The 24986-nt window shown below is 45.4% G+C and overlaps 1 long non-coding RNA gene across 2 annotated transcripts in view; it reads right to left on the bottom strand.

The window, feature by feature from the left end:
- Positions 1 to 1969: 1969 nt before the first annotated feature.
- LOC138742589 (uncharacterized) overlaps positions 1970 to 24986 on the bottom strand; it is a 40149-nt gene continuing 17132 nt past the window's right edge. The window contains exons 2-3 of one of the 2 annotated variants that reach the window (XR_011344276.1): positions 18260 to 18352; positions 1970 to 2039 (exon numbers count right to left, since the gene is read on the bottom strand). This is a non-coding gene — a long non-coding RNA (uncharacterized lncRNA). Of the gene's footprint in view, positions 2040 to 14598; positions 14827 to 18259; positions 18353 to 24986 lie in introns of those variants that run through there. The other variant, XR_011344275.1, reaches the window with a different exon arrangement.

Here is a 24986-nt window from a genome sequence, read left to right as displayed (position 1 = left end):
AGTGTTCACTGTTTCGGTGCATGGAAATATAAAGTGATCATGACTCAATCAGGGTTTCAGAAATCTGAAGAAACAATTGTCAAATATTTCTGATTGTGTCTGAAATTGAGAGCATCTTTGACTGTGGGGAAACACAACTGAAGATCATAACTGTACCGGAATAGGTCCCAGGTCTCATAATTAATGCTATTGGCCAAATTCCAAAATTTCTCAGTTATTCATTGTTACTTAGCCCATCTTTCCCCACATATTCAAGCGTCTATCTGGAAGCCTGTAAAAAGCTACTGAGAAATCTGAATTGTATTGTGGGAATATTTTTAATGTATATATCTACCTGTTGCTTCTCTACTTGTCACAGATATGGTTCAAGGAGCCAGGGTAGTCATGGTTTGTTCCGATACAAGATCATATTCAATTGGAGCGATATATTTCTGATTTGCAACACATCCTTGCCCAAATACAATGCCGCAGTGGTGATTGAGGTTACCTGTCAACGTTGATGTTGGTTCCGTTGTTGAAGAGCTGACAGTTGTACTTTCCGCTGAGGAGGTACTTCCTTCTGTCGTAGATAGAGTTCCTTTAGATAGAAAAGCTGAGCGTTTAGTTACAGTCCATCACAGCACGGTCAAGCTACTCTAGTCCGTTGATTAAACAGTCCATGCAACAGTGAATTAATTTCATTTCATTTGTATGACAAATAGTTTTTGTAATTGCAATGTTGCGAGTAATACTGCAAATATTCGAAGTTGAAACTCTTCCATATCACAGCCATTGATGAATGATTATTTGGGCAAAATTGTGAAGTTTACAGAGTTACCTATTTGTGTGTCAGTCCTTGATAAACCATTGAATAGATTTCAGTGGCCATAGTCGTTTCAGTGAGCGTAAGAGTTTTGAAAATTAAAAAAAATGAGTGTGTTAATGATTGTATATTTGGCACCAATCTCTGCAGTCTGATGTTTGGTTCTTGATGTGAAGCCACTTTTGACATTTGAATGTATCAGATACGTGGCAAAGCTATTGCTGTTCCATCATTATGATATTTGACATAAAGACACGCGAATACAAATGTACAGTGAGTTTTAAGTCTGCTGGCTAAATTGTGTTCTCTCTGTGCAATTATTCAGTGAGACACTGAATGGAAATGTGTTTAGCTGTGCTGAAGAATCTTTTCAGCTTTAAAAATCAAGCATCGCAACTGTTTGTCAGTTACATTAAGAGGAAAGATTAGCTGGGACGGCAGATGGAACGGTAGTTTCATATGTTGCAAGAGTCTAACTGTTGTCTCGCTGCTTGTCCCTGGAGTGGTAGATGGGGCAGTGGTGACCGTGCTTGTTTCTGAAAGTGAAAATGAAGTCAGGTATGCCTTGATGTTAATGCCATCAATTATCTGGATGCAATAACATTTCTCTCATCTACGATAATCGAAGTAGACTAGAGAGTCAAACAGAAAATCAACGAGAATAAATTGTAAGGCACTATAGAACACTATACTCTATATCTTGCATTCTGACAAATTAGTCAGGTTCAATGACATGGTGATATATCTTTGTCCTGAGCAATGGTTAAAATTTGTTCTTAGTAATATGCACCAAATGTTTCCCTATTTTGCCTCTGTAAAAAATGGCAACCGGTTGAAGTGAATGACAAGAAATCCACATGTTTGTATTCCTGAGTATTGGCTTTTGCATTTGAGAAATGCATTTATTAAACACTGATATTTCCAAACTGACTCCTCAGGATTATATTCCCAGTCATTCCCTTCAATCAAAAGTTGGATGCAACTGCAATTACGTCGTAGAATGAGCCTGACTCGATGATCCTTTCCAATGACTGTCAGATCTCTCACCTTGCAGAACTCCACAAGGGAATATGTGAATGAGACTATAATTTCCTCTTACAATATATTGCATGTCTACATTTATGAAGGTTATGATTGAAGTTACCTGTGACTATTGATGTTGACTCTGTTGAAGAAGAGGTCGAAGATGTAAAATTCTCTGTGGAGGTACTTGATTCTGTTGTTACAGATGTAGTTCCTTAAAATATGTGAAGAATGATTGTTAAAATAAATAGCAACCTGGTAATCTGTGATTATGCTTAGATTCAGCTGATCCTTCCGGCAAATCTTTGTACAAATTATTTTCATTTCCTTCCTGATGCTGGATATTTCAAATGGCACTCACATAATTGGCAACTGATGTCATGTTTATTTACAATGAAGAATCTCCATGAAATATCAATTAACATTCAAAGTTAAAAGTTGTCAACTTGGCATGGATTTTTGTTTGTTGCTTATCCATTGATGAATGATGGGATAGATTTCAATAGTATGTGTCTTTTACAAGAGTAGAATATGTTTGAAAAGGATATAAGAGACAGTTAATGAATGGCAGCACTCATTACATATACATTATCTCGAAAATCTGCTGGGTTATTTGACTAAGCAGGGTAAATATATCATTTGATCGCTTCACAGGAACGTCAAATGCATTTTTATTCTAGCGATTAGATTTTCTAATGTGGAAGCTTCAGAAAGCAAATTCTCCCTTGGTCATTCCTCTTGCAAGATGATTGGTTATATTAAGGAAAATAATCATGGCTGAAATATGCATTATTGATGGAACGTGTTCACTGTTTCGGTACATGGAACTATATAGTGATCATGATTCTATCAGAGGTTCAGAAATCTGAAGAAACTATTCTCAAGTATTTCCGATTGTGTCTGGAATTGAGAGCATCTGTGACTGTGGGGAAACACAACTGAAGAACAGAACTGTACCGGAATAGGTCCCAGGTCTCATAATTAATGCTATTGGCCAAATACCAAAATTTCTAAGTTATTCATTGTTACTTAGCCCATCTTTCCCCACATATTCACGCATCTATCTGGAAGCCTGTAAAAAGCTACTGAGAAATCTGAATTGTATTGTGGGGATATTTTTAATGTATATATCTACCTGTTGCTTCACTACTTGTCACAGATATGGTTCAAGGAGCCAGGGTAGTCATGGTTTGTTCCGATACAAGATCATATTCAATTGGAGCAATATCTTTCTGATTTGCAACACATCCTTGCCCAAATACAATGCCGTGGTGGTGATTGATGTTATCTGTCAACGTTGATGTTTGTTCCGTTGTTGAAGAGCTGATAGTTGTACTTCCTTCTGTCGTAGATAAAGTTCCTTTAAATAGACAAGCTTAGCGTTTAGTTAAAGTCCATCACAGCACGCTCAAGCTTCTCTAGTCCGTTGTTTAAAAGTCCATGCAACAGTGAATTAATTTCATTTCATTTTGTATGAAAAATAGTTCTTTTAATTGCAATGTGGCAAGGGATATCTTGTGAATACTGCAGATTTTCGAAGTGAAGCTGATTGCATGTCACAGCAATTGATGAATTATTATTTGGGCAAAATTGTGAACTTTACAGAGTTCCTACTTGTGTGTCAGATCTTGATAAACCATTGAATAGAGTTCTGTGACAATAGTAGTTCAGGTGACTGCAAGGGTTTTGAAAATAAAAAAAATAGGGTGTCATTGTATATTTGGCACCAATCCTGCAGTCTGATGTTTGGTTCTTGATGTGAAGCCACTTGTGATATTTGAATTCATCACAGACATTGCAAAGCTATTGTTGAATCATTACATTAAGTGACCTGGTGGCATGAGAAAATAAATGTCCAGTTTTCAATCTTGCTGGATACCTGATTATTTTTCTTAAATTTCTTAAAGGCCAGCTGTAGTGGAGTGATATAATGTAGGCATCTCCTCGCTGTCTTGTGCAGGCTGGTCTGCATTCCGTACATATAGCTCCTCGCTGTAAGATCCCTAATAAAGGCTGCGAACCATAGTTTCCTCTTTCATAAGCCAGCAGCATGTAGAAGCATGCCAAGGTTCTCTGAATGCCTCGTGTTTGCTGGTGGTCATTGATCGTTCAACAATTTATTAATCAGAATTTTAATTGTCATGGACAAGGTGATTATACTGGAGAAGTTGGAAACCGATTCAAAGGAAATGTAGAGCTCTGTCAGCTTTGACATATTGATTCATTGCTTGAAGGCCTACATGAGGTGCCATGAGATCACAGTTGATGGCCCTCGATATGATCTGTTCTTTTCAGCAGTCCGCCACCAAGCATACCAGATTATCCATGACTGTGAAGGGTACGACGAGGTAGTGGCCCTACTGTGACAGCATTATGGAGCCCCAATGAAAGCTATGTATGCTCATTACCCACTGGCCACCTATTGCCAGGGGTCTGGTGAGTCATTTGATGATTTCCTAAGGGCCATGCAGGACCTGGTGTGAGTCTGCGGGTGCCAGGATCTGACTGCAGCGACCTACCATGAGAAGCTCATTCGCAATGGGCTAGTCTTCGGCTTCTGCTCTCCTCACGTAAGGGAACGACCCCTGCAGAAGAGTGACCAGTCCCTTCATTGAAGTCATGCAGAATGCCCAATTGCTGGAAACTGCCGAAAAGAATGCAGAGGCCTACTCAGCAGGCCATGCGGCCACCAGATGGAGAGAATGGGCAATATCATCTTGGCACTCAGTGTCCCTGACTGCTCCTGCCACCGCCAAGCACTCGAGATGCAACTACTGCGGCCAGGGCAAACACTCGCGGAAGTATTGTCTGGGCCTTAGCGCGACCTGCTCAAACTGCCGAAGGAAGTGCCACTACAAAAAGGTATGCCGCTCTAAACCCCACTCAAGCAGTGCAATGTGTGGACCTCAAGCCTTGATGCCAGCGTGGGCCGACTCATGTCCGGTGTCATTTCTGGTAGCCGAGAACCAACCATCCGGAACTGGAGTGCAATCACATGAGGTGATGTTACATCCGGCTTCTCTTCCAGACTCCATCGTGTGTGATCCATGGAGGTGGCCATTTTCACGATCTCCTGGGTGGCCATCTTGGCAGCAGCCATCCCAACGATACAGCAGCAGTGAATCGGACAATGAACTGACATTGGCTTCCATCGTGCTTGACCAGAGCAGGCTACACCAGCTGGGGTGATTAATGATGGACATTGAGATAAATGGCCACACCAAGGGGTGCCTGTTCAACACAGGAAGCACAGACAGTTTCATAAACCCGGGCACGGCTCAGCATTATTCCCTCTCAGTTCCCAGACGAAGTGCAAAGTAGCGCTAGTCTCCAACTCCAGGAAATCAGCAGGTGTTGCACTATCACTCTAACCATGAGGGGCACAAAATATAAAAACTTCAAACTATTGATGATGCTCTACCTCTGCACACCCATCATACTGGGGCTGGATTTCCAATGCCAGCTTAAGAGTGTGCAGATATAGTTTGACAGGCCATCCCCCCACTCACATTCCTGCCCGTCCTCCTGAATATGCCCAATCACCCACCAGAATGTCGGACAGGGCATCCGGCCTGCGGCTTGGCCACCCTCCTGGTACATCTTCCCCCTCTTTCCAAAACCTCACCCCATACTGCAAACCAGTCATCACTAAAGAGCAGGCAATATAGCCCCTGGGACAGAGAATTCATAAAAAGGGAAATGGGGCGACTGATGGTGGAGGGCATTATAGAACCCAGAAGCAGCCCCAGGTGGATAAGTGGTGGTGGTGAAGAGTGGGGATAAGTACCGGATGTTCATTGATTACAGCCAGACCATCAACATGGTGAATATGGCGTATGGCGAATGAGATTGCCAAATTAAGTGTATTTTCCACCAAAGACCTCAAATCGGCATACAGCCTAATTCTGATTCATCTAGAAGACCAGACATACATCATTTGAGGTAAACGGCCACCTATATCACTTCCTGCGGGTCCCATTCGGCCTCACGAACAGGGTGTCAGTGTTACAAAGGGAGATTGATCGCATAGTGGATGACAACAAACTAAAAGCGACTTATCTCTATTTGGATAATTTCACCATCTGCAGCCAGAACTAGGGGGAACACAACAAGAACCTGCAAAGGTTCCTGGCCACTGTCAAATCCCTCAACCTCACATGCAACAAGAAAATGTGTGTGTTTAGCTCCCAGTGGCTAGCAATCCTGGGGTTCATGGTGGAGCATGGTGTAATTGCCCCTGACCCCGAGCACATGCGCCCATCTTCCGGAACTTCCTCTGCCTCAGAACCCCAAGGCTATAAAAAAGTTCCAGGGGTTCTTCTTGTACTCTGCCCAGTGGATCCCCAACTATGCAGACAAGGCCCAACCCCTGCTGAAAACCACCACCTTTCTCCCATCAGTAGAGGCCCATAGGCTTTCGAGAGCATCAAGGACGATTGCCAAGGTAGCAATGAACTCCATTGATGAATCCATCCCGTTTCAAGTGGAGAACGATGCCTCCAACTTTGCCCTGGCCTCCACGCTGAACCAAGCAGGCAGTCCAATAGCATTTTTCTCCTGAACCCTCCAAGGCCTTGAATTCAGGCACTCTGCTATTGAGAAGGAGACACAGGCAAAAGCAAAGGCCATGTGTCACTTGAGGCACTATTTGGCTGGCAGACTATTCACCCTTCTGAAGGACCAGAGAGCTATCACTTTCATATTTAATAACAAATGCCGGGGGAAAAATTAAAAATGACAAGATCATGAGGTGGAGAATTGAGCTGACAACCTATATTTATGAGATCTTGTGTCGGTCGGACAAGCTGAATGAGCCACCCGATGCCATGTTCAGAGGAACCTGTGCCAGAGCTCAAGTAGATTGCCTCCAATCCCTCCATGAAAGCCTCTTGAACCCTGGGAACACAAGGCTCTACCATTTTGTGAGGGCCCGTAACCTCCCCTATTCAGTAGAGGAGGTCAGGGAGTTGACTCGCAATTGCTCGGACTGTGCAGAATGAAAGCCACATTTTTACTGACCGGAGAGAGTCCAGCTCATTAAGGCCACTCACCCCTTCGAACGTCTCAGCATGGACTTCAAGGTAACCCTTCTGTCCACAAATCGGAATATCATGGACGAGTACTCATATTTCCTATTCGCCATCCCCTGCCCCAACATGACCACACCCACAGTCATTAAAGCACTCCGCATCATATCCACCCTGTTCAGACATCTCAATTAGTGATCAGGGGTCCTCATTCGTGAGTGAGGAGTTGCGGCAATACTTCCTTTCCAAGGACATAGCCATGATTAGACCACCAGCTATGCTAGGATGCCCTAATCAGTGTGTCCCACAGTCACCAGGGGTGGGTATTATCACTAAAGCCATCAATCAACTGAATGGCTCACGAGACAGCCTTGTGCCTTGAGGTCAAGCTTGTGTAAACTTCTATTAATACCTCACTCCATTTTTTTGAAAATAAGTAGAGTTCAGGTGTGGTTTGGTGAACCTCTATGTCTGTCATTAATTCTCTGTATAAACCTAAAGTGGGAGTTAGATTCCTCAGCTATGCATGCAGCCCAAACATTTTGGGCACAGTTACATATTTTTTGACAAGGCTGAAGAAAAATGTCAGTAACAATGGAACAGCTCAAGGTTGTCCTCAAACAACAGCAAGAGAGCTTTGAACTGATACAAGTGGACCAGCTGGTAGCAAAAATGTCTGTTGGAGCTTAATTCATTGAGGAGGGTTAAAACAAATTCTGCAGATGCATTAATGAACTCTATCACTGAGGTTAATTATGACTCTGAGTCATGCACTTTTGAAGCTTGGTACAAAAACTATGAAGATTTGTTTTCAGTAGACTTTTCCAAGTTCAGTGAAGCATGGAAGATTAGGCTGTTGTTGAGGAAGTTAGGCACTCGAGAACATGAGCACAACATAAACTTTATTCTGCCAAAACTTCCCTGGGAGCTCAGTTTCAGGGAAACACTTGATATAATGGCAGAAATATTCAGTGAACAACCATCACTGTTCAACATTCAGTATCACTGTTTAAAAATGACCAAGAGAGACACCAAAGATTTTGTGACACATGCAAGTATGTTAAATAGACAGTGTGAGCTTTTTAAACTCTCTATGCTGTCTGAAGACCAATTCAAGTGTCTAGTCTTTGTAGTAGATATACAGTTATACCAAAATGCAGACCTCAGTATGTGGTTGCTAGCAAAGATTGAGCAAGAGTCTGACATGACCCTTCGAATATTAACTGCCGATGCAAAAACTTATTTAATTTAAAACACAACAGCAAAATAGTGCAATGAGCACCAAGCAATGTCAAGTCAGCAGACCCCACTAGCCCAAATCAAAGTGTGACCTGTCCAGCCAAACCATAATGCAGTGAGTGGCCCTACACCCATGAATGCCCGTACAGATGGCAGCACTCTAATAAATGCAAGAGTTGGGGACATAAAGCAGAATGCTGTAGAACTGGCAGATGGAAAACACCTGATAAGTTAGCTTCACACACAAAAGTGAAACCAATCAAAGCGACTTTCAGGTGGCGAACGCCAAATGCAGGAAATATATGAAAGTGAACATTAATGATACCACAGTGAGGCTTCAAATTGACATAGGGTCTGACATCGTAATATCAAAGAAACTGTGGAGATTGGTCAGTCAGAGGTGACTCCAACTGAAAACATGGCATGGAATGCTTCTGGGGGTATCCTGGAGTTGCTAGGTCAAGTTGACTGTTCCATCAGCTTAAACAGCGCAGAAGGAAATGGATCATGTTATTTGGTAAAATGTCCTAACCTCGATCTCATGGGTCTCAACTAAATCAAAAGGTTGAACCTACTGGATCGTCCACTTAATGATATTTGTCAAAACTTGGAAGTGGCACATATCCCACAGTGGCAAATACAGCACAAGAGTTGCTGGTACAGTTAAAGCAACGCCATGCAAAATTATTTTCTGAAGGATTCGGACGGTGCACTAAAAAGAAGGTGAAATTCTATCTTCTGCCAAATATGAAACCAACTTTCAAGCCAAAATGACCTGTCCCATATGAAGCACTGCAAGAAGTGGAGCAAGAATTGTAACAGCTGAAACATGGAGTAATTGAGCAAGCCAACCCTACTCATCATGAGCTGCATCTTTTGTATCTTCTTTTGGCTTGGCTTCATGGACGAAGATTTATGGAGGGGTAATGTCCACGTCAGCTGCAGGCTCGTTTGTGGCTGACAAGTCCGATGCGGGACAGGCAGACACGGTTGCAGCAGTTGCAAGGGAAAATTGATTGGTTGGGGTTGGGTGTTGGGTTTTTCCTCCTTTGTCTTTTGTCAGTGAGTTGGGCTCTGCGGTCTTCTTCAAAGGAGGTTGCTGTCCGCCAACCTGTGAGGTGACAAGATGCATGGTTGGAGGCGAGATCAGCCCACTGGCGGTGGTCAATGTGGCAGGCACCAAGAGATTTCTTTAAGCAGTCCTTGTACCTCTTCTTTGGTGCACCTCTGTCTCGGTGGCCAGTGGAGAGCTCGCCATATAACACGATCTTTGGAAGGCGATGGTCCTCCATTCTGGAGACGTGACCTACCCAGTGCAGTTGGATATTCAGCAGCGTGGATTTGATGCTGTTGGCCTCTGCCATCTCGAGTACTTCGATGTTGGTGATGAAGTCGCTCCAATGAATGTTGAGGATGGAGCGGAGACAACGCTGATGGAAGCGTTCTAGGAGCTGTAGGTGATGCCGGTAGAGGACCCATGATTTGGAGCCGAACAGGAGTGTGGGTATGACAACGGCTCTGTATACGCTTATCTTTGTGAGGTTTTTCAGTTGGTTGTTTTTCCAGACTCTTTTGTGTAGTCTTCCAAAGGCACTATTTGCCTTGGAGAGTCTGTTGTCTATCTCGTTGTCGATCCTTGCATCTGATGAAATGGTGCAGCCGAGATAGGTAAACTGGTTGACCGTTTTGAGTTTTGTGTGCCCGATGGAGATGTGGGGGGGGGGGGCTGGTAGTCATGATGGGGAGCTGGCTGATGGAGGACCTCAGTTTTCTTCAGACTGACTTCCAGGCCAAACATTTTGGCAGTTTCCGCAAAACAGGATGTCAAGCGCTGAAGAGCTGGCTCTGAATGGGCAACTAAAGCGGCATCATCTGCAAAGAGTAGTTCACGGACAAGTTGCTCTTGTGTCTTGGTATGAGCTTGCAGGCGCCTCAGATTGAAGAGACTGCCATCCGTGCGGTACCGGATGTAAACAGCGTCTTCATTGTTGAGGTCTTTCATGGCTGAAGAAGATTGAAAAGAGGGTTGGTGCGAGAAAGCAGCCTTGCTTCACGCCATTGTTAATGGAGAAGGGTTCAGAGAGCTCATTGCTGTATCTGACCCGACCTTGTTGGTTTTCGTGCAGTTGGACAACCATGTTGAGGAACTTTGAGGGGCATCCGAGGCGCTCTAGTATTTGCCAAAGCCCTTTCCTACTCATGGTGTCGAAGGCTTTGGTGAGGTCAACAAAGGTGATGTAGAGTCCTTTGTTTTGTTCTCTGCACTTTTCTTGGAGCTGTCTGAAGGCAAAGACCATGTCAATAGTTCCTCTGTTTGCGCGAAAGCCGCACTAGGATTCTGGGAGAACATTTTCGGCTACACTAGGTATTATTCTATTTAGGAAAATCCTAGCGAAGCTTTTGCCTTCAATGGAGAGCAGCGTGATTCCCCTGTAGTTTGAGCAATCTGATTTCTCGCCTTTGTTTTTGTACAGGGTGATGTTGATGGCATCACGAAGGTCCTGAGGCAGCTTTCCTTGGTCCCAGCAGAGCTTGAAAAACTCATGCAGTTTGGCATGCAGAGTTTTGCCGCCAGCCTTCCAGACCTCTGGGGGGATTCCATCATACCTGCTGCTTTGCCACTTTTCAGTTGTTCAATTGCCTTATATGTCCCTTCCCGGGTGAGGTCCTCATCCAGCTCTAGCCTTAAGGGCTGTTGAGGGAGCTGGAGCAGGGCAGATTCATAGACTGAGCAGTTTGCCCAGATCGGGGCCGCCGCCACCTACCCTCTGCCCGGACCGGGGCTGCTGTATCCTTCTTTCTGCCCGGACCAGGGCCTCCGCCTGCTTTGCTCTGCCGAGGCCGGGGCCACCGCCTCCCCCTCGCTTCTGCCCGGACCGGGGCCTCCGCCTGCCTCACTACCGAGGCTGGGGCCGCCGCCTACCCCTCGCTTTTGCCCGGATTGGGGCTGCCGCCGCCTACCTTCTGCTCGGACTGGGGCTGGGGCTGCCGCCACCAACCCTCTGCCTTCCAGTTACACCCCAGTTACACAGCAGTAAGAAAGGGTGTGACTCAGTCAACCCCGTCAGAATCCAACCGGGACCCTGACCTACCTCAGAGGTAGTTAGAGAACCCAATTAAACTTACCTAGGCCATGTCCACAGGTGATTTGCGACCAGGTTTGGTCCAACCTAGGAGGGGAGGCAGCCCGGGTAAGAAACCTGCATAGGAGAAGGCCACTCCAATATAAAACCTACGACCCAAGGACCTCGCTACCATGTCCCAGCTTGCTTGGCCATGGCACACGAACCATGGGTGTAAAGGGTGGGGCCAGTACTGCGCACACTGCACTCCACCTTAAAGCTCCTTTGCGCAGGCCCGAGGACATGTCCACGTCCTCCCCCTCCACGTCCTCCCCCTCAAAAGATGCTCACAAACTCAAGCTAGCATGCTGGAACATCAGAACCATGCTAGACAAGGCTGACAGCCACCGACCTGAACATCGGTCTGCCCTCATCGCACATGAACTCCTCAGACTTGACATCGACATAGCCGCTCTCAGTGAAATCCGCCTTGCAGATGCAGGCAGCCTCCAAGAACGCGGCGCGGGCTACACACTCTACTGGTCTGGCAAGCCTATGGATGAATGACGCCTATCTGGTGTAGGCTTCATGGTCAAGAACTCCATTGCCTCCAAACTCGAAAACCTCCGACAGGCCACTCGGACCGGATCATGTCCATGCGACTCCCCCTTCAAAACAAGCGTCGCATCACCCTCATCAGTGTCCATACTCCAACCCTCCAGGTGGAACCAGCAGAAAAGGACAAGTTCTACACTGATCTGCACAACCTCATTCAACACACCCCTACAGCCGACAAGGTTGTCATCCTTGGCAACTTCAACACTCGCGTCGGCAAAGACTCAGAAACCTGGCCAGGAATCCTGGGCAAGCATGGTGTCGGCAAGTGCAACGACAATGGGCGCCTCCTGTTGGAGCTCTACGCAGAACAGCGGCTTGTCATTACAAACACCCTTTTTCAGCAGAGGGACAGCCTGAAGACTGCCTGGATGCATCCCCGATCCAAACACTGGCACCTCCTGGACTACGTCCTGGTGTGAAAAAGAGACAAACGAGATGTGCTCCACACCAGGGTCATGCCCAGTGCGGAATGCCACACTGACCACTGGCTGGTTCGCTGCAAGCTCAACCTTCACTTCAAGCCAAAGTCCAGGAACAGTAAAGCCCCCAGAAAGAGGTTCAATGTTGGAAACTTGCAGTCAGATGAAGTGAGATGAAACTTCCAGGCAAACCTCAAAGCAAAGCTCGAGGATGCAATCCGCCTCACGGACTCGTCCCCTGAAACCCTCTGGGATCAGCTGAAGACTACCATACTGCAATCCACTGAAGAGGTACTAGGCTTCTCCTCCAGGAAAAACAAGGACTGGTTCGACGAAAGCAACCAAGAAATCCAGGAGCTGCTGGCAAAGAAGGGAGCTGCCCACCAGGCTCACCTTGCAAAGCCGTCCTGGCCAGAGAAGAAACGAGCCTTCCGTCGCGCATGCAGCCATCTTCAGCGCAAACTCTGGGAGATCCAAAATGAGTGGTGGACTAGCCTCGCCAAACGATCCCAGCTCAGCACGGACATTGGCGACTTCAGGGGTTTTTACGAAGCTCTGAAGGCTGTGTACAGCCCCTCACCCCAAGTCCAAAGCCCGCTGCGCAGCTCAGACGGCAAAGTCCTCCTCAGCGACGACAAGATCTCCATCCTCAACCGATGCATCTTTTGTGGTGGTGAAGAAATCAAATGGATCCATACGTCTGTGTGTTGATTTTTCAGCTGAACTGAATGCAACATTGGACACCAATCAATACCCACTGCCATTGCCTGATGACCTTTTCGTGAAGCTGAATGGTGGCAAATGCTTTGCAAAGATAGATTTGGCATATTTATAGGTGGAGGTTTATGCCAAATCCAGAGAATTGCTAACCATCAACACGCACCGTGGACTGTTCAGATACACCCATTTACCATTCGGGGGAAGACTGCTCTAGTTATCTTTCAACACATCATAGACACAATGCTGAATGGTGTTCTCAGTGTTGCAGTGTACCTAGATAATATCCTGATCATGGGAACACACACTTGAGAATTGATTAATTGTCTTGATTGCATTTTGTCCCGCATCAGAGACTATGGTTTTCGAGTGCATCCAGGTCAGTGAAATATATGAGTTTCATCATTTTCAAATATGAATGGCGCCAGATCCACAAAACATTGATGCTATCAGGCGCATGCCTCACCCACACATGTGTTCATTCTTGGGTCTTATTAGTCATTATAGTTCATTTCTGTCAGAGATGCATAAACTCCATGATCCACTCAACAAGCTCCTTTCTAAGGGTAGCAAATGGATTTGGACTTCAAAATGTCAAGAATCATTTAATTGGGTTAATACAATGCTAAATTCAAACCTTCTTTTGACACACTACGATCCAAACTTGGAGATTGTCATAGCTTCATATGCATCGCCATCTGGGGTGGATGCAGTCACTTCACACATATTCCCAGATGGGAATCAAAAGGCCATAGCATACACAGAAGCTCTCTAACTGCCCGTAGAGTGTAACTATGGAAAAATTGAAAAGGAGGCTCTTGCAATTATTTTTGCGGTGAATAAATTCCATAAAATGCTCTATGGCCTGCAATTCAGTCTTCTGACAGATCACAAGCCACTATTAGCAATATTTGGTTCAAAGAAAGGAATTCCAATTTACACGGCACCCTGACTGCAAAGATGGGCCACCATGTTATTTGGGTATGATTTCAAAATTAAATGCATGAAACTGAGCTGGAAGATATTCTTATCGTGGAACTCTTCATAGAGGCAGAGGTCAACTAGTATTCAAATATGTTATTAACTCACTGCCAGTTACAGCAGAAAGAGTCAGACAAGCAACAAGCAAAGATTACATTCTTCAAGAGATAATGCTTCACCATCATACAGGGTGGCCAAAAACTTGTCCAAGAATGGAAATTCAGCCATTTTTTTAAAGATGTGAATCATTAACAATCTCTAATGGCTGCCTTTTTGTTGCAGAAAGGATTGTGATACCAAAAACTCTGCAATCAGCAATCCTAAAATAGTTTCACAGGGGACATCCTGGAGCAAATTGATGAAAAGCACTTGCACAAAGCTATATTTATTGAACAATTAACACGGTCACGTATCCGATGTGCCTCGGCTGCGAAATTCCCAGTCATGCGGCCCATGGAATCGTCTTCATATAGACTATGCAGGACAAATTAACGGGGAGTACCATCTAATTGTAATGGGTGCATACTCCAAATGGCTAGAGATCATCAAAGAAACCTGACCAACTGCATCGGCTACAATTATGGAACTCAAGTCCATGTTCAATCGTTTTGGTGCTCCTACAACATTAGTTTCAGACAATGGGACATGATTCAGCCAACTTCAATTTATTCTGCAAACAATATGGCATCACTCATATTCAGTCGCCTCCATATCATCCACTGTCCAATGGTCAGGCAGAACGGGTTGTGGATATGTTCAAACGGGCTCTACACAAAGCCAAGGGGGAAGGTCCAATGGAGGAGATCCTGCAGACATTCTTGTTAAATTACAGGATCACTCCAAACCCATAAACTCCTGGTGGCACTTTGCCTGCTGATAACATCTTCAGTAGCAAAATTAAGCTCCATTTGACGTTATTTTCCCACAAAAGTCAGAACCTGAAAACAGAGATTTGGATATGGAAAGACAGTTCAACCATGGGCATGGATCCAAATAAAGAATGTTTTGAGATGGACAACATGTGCTGGTGTGAGACTACAGGGTTAAGTCAGATGAGTGGCAACTGGGGAGAATCCTGAGGAAGATCGGAGCGGTTCTCTATCATCTGCAGGTTGGACCAGTCAAATGGACTAGACATGCCAACCAGTTGCGACCAACCAAATGTAACCTCGCTGAGACACCTGAGCAACTCAGCTTGGATGCTCTGTTGGAGACTTTTGAACTGCAGAAGCCAGTGACCAACCAAGCACAACCATCACAAGGAAATGAGATTTTACCTGCTGCACCTCAGGAATCTGTACAAACTTCACAAAGAGTTCGCAAACAAGTAAAGACCTTCCAAGTGGACCCAAGTCTCCACAGCTAAAAAAGGGGAGGTGCAAGGATGCCCTAATCAGAGTGACCCACAGTCACTAGGAGTGGGTGACTGTGGGTGGAGTGGGTTACCACTGGAGCCATCAATCAACTGAATGGCTCATGAGACTGTCTTATGTCTTGAAGTCAAGCTTGTGTAAACTTCTATAAATAGCTCACTCAATTTTTTGGAAAAAAAAGTAGAGTGTTCGGGTGTGGTTTGGTGAAACTCTGTGTTTGTCGTTAATTCCCTGAGTAAACTCAAAGAGGGAGTTAGATTCTTCAGCTATGCGTGCAGCCCAAAAATTTTGGGCACAGGTACGACAAGCTATAACCCCCGTGGGAACAGGCAAGTGGAGAGGGAGAATGACATGTTCTGGAAGGCAGTCCTTTTGGCCCTCAAGTCAAAAAGGAAGTCCATCTCCTAGTGGCAAGAGATCCTTCCAGAAATGCTGCATGCTACCATGTCCCTATTTTGCACTGCAACTAATGCCACTCCACATGAAAAATTGTTCTCCTTCCCTAGGAGGTTGGTGTCGGGTACCACGTTGCCTCTCTGGCTGCCGACCCCAGGGCCAGTACTTGTCCAGAAGCATGTTAGGAGCCACAGGTGGACCTGCTGGTCGAGGAAGTGCACTTCCTGAATGCTGTAAGGTAAAAACATCATGAGATGGGACCGGAGAAGGAGTCACCCAGTACTAAGGAGTAACAGAATGCAGATGTGACCTTGTACACTCAAGATAAGCTTTGCACTAACAAGAATGATGTGCAGCAGACTAACAGAGAAGGATAGCAACAGTTTATTCATTGGACAATGTAATGGTATGATAATTTACTAAGTACGTATCCTGAGGTATAAAAAAAACACCACTTGCTGATAACGGCAGAATGCGCCTTCTCCAACTAACACTGTTAGTTGCAAGTGTTACAATCCGGCAATAAAGAACAAAGAACCTTGATTTCGACTCAGTCTGGTGTTTGACTCACTCATTCATGAACAAAGCAGACCTAACAATGCTAACCCACAGTATGCTCCGCTAAGGTACCCAGATGGACAGGACAACATAGTATCCATCCGGAACCAAGCTCAAGCTGGGGCCCCGGCACAGGAGGTGCACACAGTAACCTCTGTCAACAATCAGTCGGCCCCAGGGATCACCCTGACTGGTGACTGTGATCCCAACACCACCATAGTCCCTCGGGCTTCCCCCACCCCTAAAAACAAATTCCCCACCCCCCAACGGAACCAGTACACACAGACGCATTTCAGCCCTCAAACACTCAGCCTGCCGAACAAGCCACCATTTCACAGGAACCAATGACATAGCCAGTGCTGTGATGAATCCAACGCTGTTTAAAAACACCAGATCAGCTGAAGCAATGAACAGTTATGGACTACACAACCAGTGTTGATGGATATTTCCCCACTTCAACCTGTCTGACTTCATCCAAAAAAGGAGGGATGAATGTGGTGGAATGCGTTACTGCAGGCATGACCTTTCTGGACTGGGCAGGCTGGTCTGCCTTCCATACCTCCCTATAAGATCCCTAATAAAGGCTGAGAGCCCTTGTCTCCTCCCTCATACCTGTCTTGGATGTGACCCAGCACCATGTAGAGGCATACCAAGGTTTTCTGATTAATAAAGCCTTTGACTACTTGCTTTGTGTCTGCTGGTGGTCATTAATTGTGCCACAGTGGCATAATTGGCATAGCAGTTAGTACAAAGACTTTACAGCAGCAGTAATTTGGACCAGATTGGGATTCAAGTCCCACATGATCTATAAGGAGTTTGTACATTCTCCCCATTATCTGCAATGAGTTTTCTCCAGGGGCTCCAGTGTCCACCCATGATTTAAAAAAATGTACCGGGGTACAGATTAATGGGTGTAAATTGGGCAGAACAGACCAGTGGTCCAAAACGGACTGTTACTATACCATAAACCCCCATACCCACACTCCTGTTAGGCTCCGAATCATGGGTCCTCTACCGGCATCACCTACGGCTCCTAGAACGCTTCCACCAGCGTTGTCTCCGCTCCATCCTCAACATTCATTGGAGCGACTTCATCCCTAACGTCGAAGTACTCGAGATGGCAGAGGCCGACAGCATCGAGTCCACGCTGCTGAAGATCCAGCTGCGCTGGGTGGGTCACGTCTCCAGAATGGAGGACCATCGCCTTCCCATGATCGTGTTATATGGTGAGCTCTCCACTGGCCACCGTGACAGAGGTGCACCAAAGAAGAGGTTCAAGGACTGCCTAAAGAAATCTCTTGGTGCCTGCCACATTGACCACCGCCAGTGGGCTGATATCGCCTCAAACCGTGCATCTTGGCGCCTCACAGTTCGGCGGGCAGCAACCTCCTTTGAAGAAGACCTCAGAGCCCACCTCACTGACAAAAGACAAAGGAGGAAAAACCCAACACCCAACCCCAACCAACCAATTTTCCCCTGCAACCGCTGCAACCGTGTTTGCCTGTCCCGCATCGGACTTGTCAGCCACAAACGAGCCTGCAGCTGACGTGGACATTTACCCCTCCATAAATCTTCGTCTGCAAAGCCAAGCCAAAGAAAGAAAAAGAATACCAAAAACCCTCCCCCCCAGGATTCCTAATAAAGGTGTTATCACCCAATCCCCTCCTTCAGTACTGCCTTGGAATCAGACCAACAGCATGTAAGATATGACTGTAGGTTTATAGTGATAAAAGCCTATTCATCTTGACTTCTGGTCTGTTGGGTATAATTAATAGTGCTACAAAGTTGAAAAATGTATTTATTAAACACTATTTTTCTCAACCAATACCTGATATATAATTTCCCAGTGATTTCCTTCAATCAAAACTTGGATGAAATTGCCATTTCATCGGGGCATGAGCCTGACTCTATGATCCTTTCTGATAACAGTGAGATCTCTTGCCTTGCAGAACTCCACAAGAGATTACGAAAACTAAACAATATTTTTACTCTTACAATATATTGCATGTCTACATTTGGAGTAGCAGGTTATGATTGAAGTTACCTGTGACAATTGATGTTGACTCTGTTGAAGAAGAGGTCAAAGATGTAAATGGCTCTGTGGAGGTACTTGGTTCTGTTGTCACGGATGTAGTTCCTTGAAATATGTGAACAATGATTGTTAAAATACATATCAGCCTGGCAAACTGTGATTATACATAGATTGAACTGATCCTTGAAGTCAGATCTCTGTTCAAATTACTTTCATTTCCTTTCTGATGCCAAATAATTTAGAATGCAATAACGTAATTAGCAACTGATGCAATGAAGCTGAGTGCAATCAGTCGTGTTACACCAACAGAAAAACCTTTTTGTGGGTCAGTCGAGTCGAGTGCAGTATTTCTTCTGCAACTTTAAAACCCTTTTTGGGTTTCAGTAGAAGTGGATTCTCATCCCTCTATATTAACAGGAAGAAAGAACTCTGACAGTCTGTCAATAACCACACAATGAGGCCAAGTGGGTTTCTCAAACCCACAAAGGAGGTTGAAGAGATGTTTTTCTTCTGCCTTCTTAAAATGGCCTCGAACAAAATGCATACTGTCTTTTTAAGAAGCTGGTCACATTGTCTCTGCCCTGACTTCTCCAGGGCTGCCCCCCTTCACTCTGCAAATGTATCATCATTTTGGAACATGCTGTCTTCAAAGCCTGCTGCTCGTTCACAGTCACTTTCCAAAACCTGCAGGTTTTTGCTAAAACTGGCCTCTTAAAGGGACAGTCCCTCACAAATAAAATGAACTGGAAATGTGGGAACATCACAGTAAGAAATGTTCATTATTTCAGAGTACAGATAGCCTATATCATGCAAAGTTTAAAATGACCCTGGAAGTCAGAACTCTTCAAATTACTTTGATTTCCTTGCGGTTCACAACTATTAATGCAGTCATGTAGTTGGTAGATGATACCATGAAACTGCATTATTATCTTATCTGGGAATAAATCTCCTGATACAACAGGTTATCAATGAATAGTTGGCCAATGTTGTGGACAATGACATTTATTTTTAGGTTATTTATTGATATTGTGACAGATTATGTTATATTTTGTATTGTATACAGATATATTTTATAGGAGATAAATTGTGGCAGGTTTTATTTTAAGAGTAGGTTACATACAAACACCTCAAAACAGATTGCATTTAAAATGCAGGAAGTGTGCTCAAGCCAGACAGTCCAGGCTCCAGGTGCCTTTTCAAAAATTGAAGGATGCCTATAAGGAGGTGTTAATTTGACAGGCTGTGGAGGAATGGATTAACAGATGAACAAATTTGGAAGATTAGGTCCAGAGCTGCAGTTTGTCTGATTGCACTTGGCTGTTCTAAGAGGGCCATGTGGTTTTCTCTGAGTAACCTAGAGTAGGTGATTTTCATTTAACCTTTTTGATCTACTATGGTCTTTCTGGTTAGTGTAGTCCACAATTTTGATGAACAAGAAGTATAGGATTTAGATAAAACAAGCAAGAAAATAGGAAAGACAAAATATTTCCAATTCAAGGTAATGCATCCCTTGGAGGGGAACCTGTAGGTGGTGCTGTTTGCATGCATCTGCTGTTCTTATCCCATTTGATTGCAGAGATTGCAAATTGGGAGATTACTGTAAAAACTGCCTTAATGGATACCTGTAGCACATTCATCTACAGATTGTTCAAACTGCAGCTCCTGATGATGGAGATAGTAAAGATTTTGGACAGTGGATCAGATGGCAGTCAGCTGAGTGTACAATTTTGTAGTCTTCAGACCAGGAGTACACTGCATCAGCAATCATTTCCTCTAGCAAGAAGACCACAAACTTTGACTAGATTTACTTTTAAGGTGAGTTCAATTTGAGAATCAGAAAATACTGAAAATAAGCAGTAGGCCAAGCCACACTTATGGAAATAAAAGCAGAGTTGATGTGTCCCTTCATCAGAGCTGGAAAAGAGAAAGGCCTATAAAGCATGGTGAGGGAGAAACAAGTCTCTTCAGCCCTTCTAGTCTGTGCCAAACCACTTTATTTTTGACTAGTCCGAACTATGACTGTAGGTTTATAGTGATAAACCATGTAGCTGTCCAAATTCCTCTTCAATGTTAAAATTAAGCCTGCATTCACCACCTCAGCTGGAAGCTCATTCCATACCTCACCACACTCTGTGTGAAGAAGTACCCCCCCCCCCTTATGTTCCCCCTAAACTTTTCCCCTTTCACTCTTAACCCATATCCTCTGGTTTGTATCTCAATTAGCCTCGGTGGAAAAAGCCTATCTTCATTTACTGTCTATTATTATGAGCTCCTGTTTCATTTAGTGATTGTCACTTTAAGGATTAGTACAGGGTGTGGCTATTCACACAACTGTGGAGAGAACTGAGGGGCAACAATGAGGTGCAGACTGTGCCCAAAGTTTATCCTCTGGAGGAAAAAAGAGAATATTTGTTGCTTTATCCAGGGATGGGTGAGAAGAGACATGTGAGAGAAATATTTAAAGGATGGCACACTTTGTGATCAGCAGCTCCACCTGGTCCCGAAAGCTGGTACCCCTGCGGAGACTATCGACTGCTCAACGAAACGACAGTTCCTGACCGTTACCCCATCCCTCACATCCAGGACTTTACGGCCAAACTGCATGGTGCAAGGGTATCACCAAATCCCGGTGCACCTTGAGGACATACCCAAGATGGCCATCATCACCCCCTTTGGCTTGTCCGAATTCCTTTGCATGCTGTTCGAGCTAAAGAACACTGCTCAGACCTTCCGGCACCTCATAGACTCTGTGGGAAGGGACCTGGATTTCTTCTTCATTTACTTGGACGACATCCTTGTTGCCAGCAGGGATTGGGCGCAACACAAGGCCCACCTGTGCGCCCTCTTCTCCCAGCTGACCAACTTTGGCCTCACTATCAACCCAGCCAAGGGCCAGTTCAGGAATGAGTCCTTGCAGTTCCTGGGCCATACCATCACGGCCAAAGGAGCCACACCCACTGCTTCGAAGGTCACCCCTGTCAAGGAGTTCCCACATCTGGACAACCTCAAGGGGCTGCAGGAGTTCACGGGTATGGTCAACTTCTATAACCGATTCATCCCAGGAGTCGCGCGCATCATGCAGCTGCTATTCGCCCTAATCACAGCCAAGCACAAAACGCTCACCTGGACCCCAGAGGCCTGCAGTGCCTTTGAGGCCACCAAGGGTGCCCTCGTGATGGTACCATGCTCGCCCACCTGCACACCGACCTGCATGTGGTGCTCTCTGTTGATGCCTCTGCCACAGCCGTCGACGCCATCCTGGAGCAGGAGGTGAATGGATAATGGAAGCCGCTGGCATTCTTCAGCCGGCTTCTTCTCCCACCAGAGCGCAAGTATAGCACCTTTGACTGTGAGTTACTGGGCAGGTACCTGACGGTGCGGCATTTCCACTATTTCTTGAATGGGAGGACTTTTACCATCTTCACTGACCATAAATCCCTCATTCAGGCGCTTGCGATAGCGAAGGATCCCTGGTTGGCCTGCCAGCAGTGTCGTCTCTCCTTCGTGTCGGAGTTTAGCACCGACATTTGGCACAAGACGGGGAAGGACAACGTGGTCGCCGATGCACTCTCACGACCGGCCATCTGCATGCTGACACCCGGCCTTGACTTTGACCATTTTGCCCGGGACCAAAAGTCCAACAAGGAGACGTGAGCCTTCAGGACTGCCATCACAGGCCTGCAGTTCTTAGACCTCCCGATTCCTAGCGGCTAAGTCACCGTCCTGTGTGATGTCTCCATGGCCACCCCGCGGCCAGTGGTTCCCCAGCAGTGGCGCAGGCAAGTCTTCCATCACATCCACGTCCTTTCGCACCCGTCCATCAGGTCCACGGTCCGTATGGTGGCAGAGTGGTTCATCTGGCATGGGCTGCGGAAGCAGATCACGAGCTGCACCAGAACATGCACCCATCGCCAGATGTCCAAGGTGCATAGGCACACCAGGGTGCCCGTGCAAGAGTTCGAGCATGTCCGGAAACAGTTCAGCCACATTCACATGGACATAGTCAGGCCCTTACCAGTTTCCCGGGGCAACCGTTACCTGTTCACGGTGGTAGACCACACCACTCGTTGGCCCGAGGCGATCCCGATGCTGGACGCCTCCATGGACTCCTGCTCCCGAGCGCTGTTGCACAGTTGGGTCGCCCGGTTCGGCATTCCGAATCCCTCACCAGCGATTGGGGTGCCCAATTATCCTCTGCGCCCTGTGCACAGCTCACTAACAGGTTGGGGATAGAGCACCCCAACCTTAAGTCGACACTTATGGCCCAACTCACCGGTCCCAACTAGGTGGAAGAACTGCCTTGGGTGCTCCTGGGCATCTGTTCCACGCCCAAGGAGGATCTGCAGGCGTCATCAGCTGAGTTGGTCTACAGCGCACCACTGGCACTGCCCGGTGAGTTCATCAACGCGCCTCACAACCCCCAGTGATTGTCACACCCCCACCACCACCACCGCCCAGTCACTGCACACGGCCATCTTATGTCCCCAGCAAGCTGCACTCCGCAGAGTACATTTTTATTCAGCGGGGCCCACCCACAGCACCTCTGCAGAGTCCTTGCGAGGGGCCATACTGGGTTGTCCAGCATTCAGGGTTTACGTTCACGCTGGACATCGGCGGCAGGCGGGAGCTGTTTACCATGGACAGGCTGAAGCCAGCTCACCTTGACCCCACCAAATCAGTGATTGTGGCCCAGCCCAAGAAGCGAGGCTGCCCAACTAAAAAGGACATTGGCGCTGGTTCTGGGGTGGGGGCTGTGTGGCGGTATGCCACTAGGCAGGTGAACCGGCCCCACTTGTAATCCACATGACAGGGCAGCCGGCCAAAATTATGCCGTCAGGGGTTTCCCCTTCTCAGCACCGGGCTCAGAAGCCTGCGCTGGGAGACCACGTGATGCCCGAGTGATGTTGGCGCCCCCAGTGCAGTTCTCACCCATCCTGGCAGCCAGCAATAAACCAGTTTTATGCTCATTGAGCTCACCCGACTGGTTGTGTGTTCTTTCAGTAGCAGTGTAGCTGCCGCTACAATTACTTATTTTTTTTAAAAACATACATAGCTCTTGGAATATGAAATATGGATATGATCTACAACTTTCATGTTTTTGACATACTGATTGTTTTACTAATCTTGTATAACTATCCTTATCATATTGAATTGTATTATTTATGTAAGTTCTTTATTAAAATCAATAAAAATAATTTAAAAAGAAAAAAAAGCTTGCTAGTCCAGATGGTGCTGTGCAAATTGATTTAAAAGGGGCTGGAATCGGTTATATTATAAAATAGCTCTTAGGTAACCTGCCAATACCCTTACCTCCTTTTTTTTAATTGACTAGAGTTCTGGTGTTAAACTTAAGTGAAAGGATTTGTTGTTATCCTGAAAATAGTTTATAGCAGGGCAGAACAGAGATCCCGATCCTACTGATGATGAAATTAAGAAAGTGCCAATTGTATATTATTTCAAGCAAGGTTTGTTGATGAGGAAGTGGTGACCACCTGATCCAATCCAGTGAAGAATGGGCAGTTGTTGACCAAGCTGCAGTTCCTAAAACCTATAAGGATGAAATTTTAACCTTTTGGCCCATAACACACCCTTGGGTGGCCATCTTGGTGTAAGGAAAACTATGTATAACATTATGAAACAATTCTATTAGCCTAGTTTCAGAAAAGATGTGTCATTTTGCTGGACCTGTCGCATTTATCAGGTTGTGAGTAAACCCAATCAGGGTCTCCTAGTGGCTCCTTTACAACCTATTCCTGCTTTTGAAAAACCCTTTCTAAAGTTATTGTGGATTGTGTTGGCCCATTTCCCAGCACAAAAGCTGGGAATTAGTATTTGTTAACTGTCATGTGGACAGCCTCCAGGTTTCCTGAAGCAACATCACTTAGAAATATTAAAGATAAAACTGTCAAAAGTTCTTATAAAATTTTTCACTTCAGTCAGTTTGCTTAAAAAGATTCAATCAGACCAAGGAAGTAATTTCATGTTGGTGCTGTTTCAACAGGTAGCTTATAAATTGGGAACTAACCAAATCATGTCATCTGTATATCATCCAGAATCTCAAGGGGCCTTGGAGCTGTTCCATTCGACCCTCAAAGCCATGTTGAGGACCTAGTGTCTTGAGAATGAGAAGGACTGGGGTGAGGGTATCCATTTGCTTTTGTTTGTACAGCCTTTCTCAGCTGGTGGTTGGACACCAAGATAGAGGACCTTTAGTGTTGTTGAAAGAACGATACGTTAATGAGAATTTGCAGTTGTTAGATTATATTTCAAAGTTTAAAGATCATTTGCAGTAAGTCTGTAAACTACCTCAAGAGAATTTGAAGAAGGCTGAAACCAAATTGAAGGTCTGGTATGATAAAAAAAGGCTAGGGTGAGAATGTTTAAATCAGGGGATAAACTGTTCATCATTTTCTCAACAAATTCCAATCCACTTGGGGCTAAATTTTCAGGCCCGTGTGAGATAGAATCAAATGTGAATGAAGACAGCTACATAGTTCGAACCCTTGATCTGAGATGTAAAATGCAGAGTTTCCATGTCAAGATGTTAAAACGTTATTTTGAGAACTTAGCTTTTAACAAGGAACAGTCTTCACCAGATGTATTGATTGTGGATAGAAGTAAGGAGTTTAGGGATCACAAGACAAAACAAGCTGACTCTTGTGAGGGTCATTTCAAACAAAACATTGTCCAAGTTCGTCAGCCTAATTTGTTTGTTTTGCAGAATTTGGATGATAAATTG

This window comes from Narcine bancroftii, chromosome 9, assembly GCF_036971445.1.
Source record: "Narcine bancroftii isolate sNarBan1 chromosome 9, sNarBan1.hap1, whole genome shotgun sequence".
Lineage (NCBI taxonomy): Eukaryota > Metazoa > Chordata > Chondrichthyes > Torpediniformes > Narcinidae > Narcine > Narcine bancroftii.
This window is presented reverse-complemented; position numbering and strand designations above follow the sequence as displayed.